We start from the raw sequence: 4,028 nt of genomic DNA, 5'->3' as shown, positions 1-4,028 counted from the left end.
CTGAATTCAGATATGTCTTTGTAATTTTTATTTATGAGATTCACTTTTTAGGAAAAAGAGTCCCTGCAAATTGAATAATCATGATGCAAACAGACAGAGCTAAATGCTCTTCTCCTCCATTCCTCCCTTCAAACTACCTCTGTTAGTTATTGGTATTACCAGGTAGAGATATGTAGTGAAGATTTATTTGTTTAGGGTCAGAGACCCACCCAGGATTTATTCCCACTTTTCATTAGTACCCTGGCTTTGGGAGAGAAGTTACCTCTCCCCAAAATATTGTGGTCAGTTTTGGTGGAACAATAAATCGGATACTCTCACATCCCCCCAGCCAAGAAGCAGGTAAAAGTCACAAGCCAGGTCAACTAGACTCCCCTTCCCAGAAATAGGAATCTTTAACAGTGGCAAGAACAGGGGGAAAAGTGATTGAGGCACATTTATTTTAGCATAGTGCCTGGGACAGAAGTTGGATAGTTTCTAGAATATAGATACAAAATTTGTCCTTATTTTTACCTTGATTTCTGTCCAGGAGTACATCCAATAAGTTTCAGTCAATTAGTATTCTTTTTGCTTAAAGTGAGCAAAAGATCTTTTCTATTTCTTACAATCTGAGAACCCCAAGGTATTCACAGTCTCACTGCTGTTCATCTTAACACCATGGCAAAAATAATAATAATAATTAAATAAATAAGCCGGGCTCGGTGGCTCAGCCTGTAATCCCATGCCTTTGGGAGGCTGAGGTGAGTGGATTGCCTGAGCCTGCGGGTTCGAGACCCACCTGGGCAGCGAGACCTCATCTCTACAATAAATAAAAAAAAAATCAGACGGGCGTGGTAGTGCATGCCTGTAATTCCGGCTACTCGGAAGGCTGAGGCGGAAGGATCGCCGGAACCCAGCAGGTCAAGGCTGCGGTGGCCAGGAGTGGCCACTGCACTCCAGTCTGGGTGACAGAGTGAGACTCCAACTCAAAATAATAATAATATAATAATATCTCTATTCATTGGTTAACTTTAACAAATGTCCCATACTAATACAAGATGTTGCTAACAGGGAAGACTGCCTGCAGGAGAAGAGGGCAGAGGATGTATAAGAGCTCCCTGTATTTTTTGCTTAGTTTGTCTGTAAACCTAAAACTGCCTTAAAAATAAAGTCTATAAATTAAAAAAAAAAAAAAAGGAAGGCTAAAGAGAGTGCTCACCAGCACCTAGCAAAGTATCTGGCAGAGTAGACACTCTATAAATGTTTATTGAATAAATGGATGAAAAAATGGTTTAGTCAATTGATGAATCAGTAGAATCCAGGCCTCCTGAGTCCCAGTCCAATATTCCTTGTACATCAGAGGCAGGGAGACAATATAAATAATATAAGTATAAATGAAATGGTGTGCCTTAAGTGTAAATCAAGACTGTCTCAGAGATCATCAGAAATCACAAACTGGGAAACCGTGAGCTACATTTTGCCTCCAAAATTGTTGTTTTGGCCATTCATATTGATGCCCCACACAATATGCTTTAAAAATTTCAACCAATGACCTACATGTAACACTGTGGAAACTTTGCATAGAAATGTGAAATTCAGGCTGTGCAGATGCTGCTGCCTTGAGTCTTTTCCTATCAGCCATAGTTAACCCCAGCGTGTTCTTCGACATCAGCGTTGACGGCAAGCCCTTATGTCGCGTCTCCTTCAAGCTGTTTGCAGACAAAGTTCCAAAGACAGCAGAAAACTTTCGTACTCTGAGCACTGGAGAGAAAGGATTTGATTATAAGGGTTTCTGCTTTCACAAAATTATTCCAGGGTTCACGTGCTAGGGTGGTGACTTTACACGCCATAATGGCACTGGCGGCAAGTCCATCTATGGGGAGAAGTTTGTTGATGAGAACTTCATCTTGAAGCATACAGGTCCCGGCATCTTGTCCATGGCAAATGCTGGACCCAACACAAACGGTTCCCAGTTTTTCATCTGCACTACTAAGACTGAATGGTTGGATGGCAAGCATGTGGTTTTTGGCAAGGTGAAAGAGGGCATGAATGTTGTGCAAGCCATGGAGGGCTTTGGGTCCAAGAATGGCAAGACCAGCAAGAAGATCACCATTGCTGACTGTGGACAACTCTAACAAATTTGACTTGTTTTATCTTAAACTGCCAGATCATTCATTCCTTCTGTAGCTCAGGAGAGCACCCCCTCCATCCCATTTGCTCGCAGTATCCCTATAATCTTTGTGCTCTCACTACAATTCTTTGGGTTCCATACTTTCCTTATTCCCTTCCACGTCTAGTTGGATTGCAGAGAAGTAAAAACTAAATGACAAAAAAGAAAAAGAAATGTGAAATTCGAAATTCTCTTGGAAAATGGCAAGACCTGGTCACACTGGGCCCAGTGAATGGCTGGAGCTGAGCAACAACTGCCCACTTTGTGAGCATGTCACCTTCCTGTTTGCCATGGGCCACACCACTCCCTTTTGTCTCTTACTCTAGGCCAAGTATGAGTCCAAATACTATTTAACTTACACCATTTTGGTTTTGGTTTCTTTTGTAGTAGAATTAACAAAATGAAACTATTTCTTACATTCATGTCATGATTCAAAGTAGAAAATGAAAAAGAATCAAGAGAGTTACGTGTGTTTTGCCCCAGCCTCATTCACTCACATGCAGTATATCCTTGGCCTCCCAAGGCATTTGGGTTTGCTCCCCTTGGTCTGAACTCCATAGCTTTCCAGGCCTCAGCCTGTGCTGGCCTTTAGAGTTTTCTCAGGCTGCCACCCACTGCTGGAAAAGCTGGATGTGAGGGGAAAACAATGGGCATTATTTAAGCTTGCATTTTTATTGTTACCCAAATTCCAAATTCAACATTGCTCATCCTCAACTTTTGGTGGAAATTATTTCTGTGGTTTTTCTCAATTGCATCCAAATGTAACTGGAGAGTGAGAAGGAGCTGCAGAGAATACAGCATCCACCTTTCCTCCCTGTGAACACGTGACATGGAATGTTGTTCACCCACGCAGTCTCTCATTCCCCAAGCTCCGGCCATACTTACAGATGGAAGGACCCTCACTTCAGCACCAACGTCCCCTGTAGGTTGTCCTCTACAGAATCAGCAACACAAGCCAAGGTGTAGAAACAGGACAGCATAGATGGGGCCTATTTAAGCTAAGGAGGTCATTCACAGGTGGGAGCTGCTGAAGTTTTTGAAACAGGGGAGGGATGTAGCCATGACTGGCACTTGTGTGGGGGCAGTTCTAGAAGCAAGAGCACCAGGTAAGAAGCGGTGGCACTGACTTGAGTAATAAGAGATGTGACTAAAGTGAAGACAGTGGAACAGAAAGGAGACAGACCACCGCGCCCAGCTAGATTTGAGAGACGTCTTGAGGCTAGGCTTGGCAACTCCTAAGATGTGGAGCAGGTGTGAACTAAGAGATGAGAAAATCAAAGATTACCCAGAGACTTTTGAGTTTAGGGGTTTAAAACACAAAAAGCATAATCCAAAAAAGAAAAAACATCATAAATAATTGAACTTCATGAAAATTAACTTTTCCTTTGCAAAAAAACTCTGTTAAGAGAATGAAAAGATAATGGGACAGGCACAGTGGCGCATACCTGTAATCCCAGCACTTTAGGAGGCTGAGGCAGGAGAACTGCTTGAGGCCAGAAATTGAAGAGTAGCCTGCTGGCACATGCCTGTGTTCCTAGCTACTAGGGAAGCCGAAGCGGGAAGATAGCTTAAGCCCAGGATCACACCACTGAACTCCAACTTGAGAGACAGAGTGACACCCTGTCTTTTTTTTTTTTGAGTCTCACTCTGTCGTCCAGACAGGAGTGCAGTGGCACGTTCGCAGCCACTGCAGCTTCGACCTGCTGGGCTCCAGTGATCCTTCCACCTCAGCCTTCCAAGTAGCCGGAACTACAGGCGCGCGCTACCACACCCAGCAAATTTTTTATTTATTGTAGAGACGCGGTCTCGCCAAGTGGCCCGGGCGGGTCTCGAACCCGCAGACTCAGGCAATCCACTCGCCTTGGCCTCCCAAAGTGCTGGG

General features: G+C 43.8%; 1 protein-coding gene and 1 pseudogene across 6 annotated transcripts in view; both read left to right on the top strand.

The window, feature by feature from the left end:
* LOC110596771 overlaps positions 1-2,111 on the top strand; it is an 8,835-nt pseudogene extending 6,724 nt beyond the window's left edge.
* Positions 1-4,028, top strand: part of HDAC8 (histone deacetylase 8) — a 280,351-nt gene that overhangs the window by 252,899 nt on the left and 23,424 nt on the right. The gene's annotated exons all lie outside the window — the stretch shown is intronic.

This window comes from Carlito syrichta, unplaced genomic scaffold, assembly GCF_000164805.1.
Source record: "Carlito syrichta isolate Samal-C Ts95f unplaced genomic scaffold, Tarsius_syrichta-2.0.1 Scaffold314047, whole genome shotgun sequence".
Lineage (NCBI taxonomy): Eukaryota > Metazoa > Chordata > Mammalia > Primates > Tarsiidae > Carlito > Carlito syrichta.
This window is presented reverse-complemented; position numbering and strand designations above follow the sequence as displayed.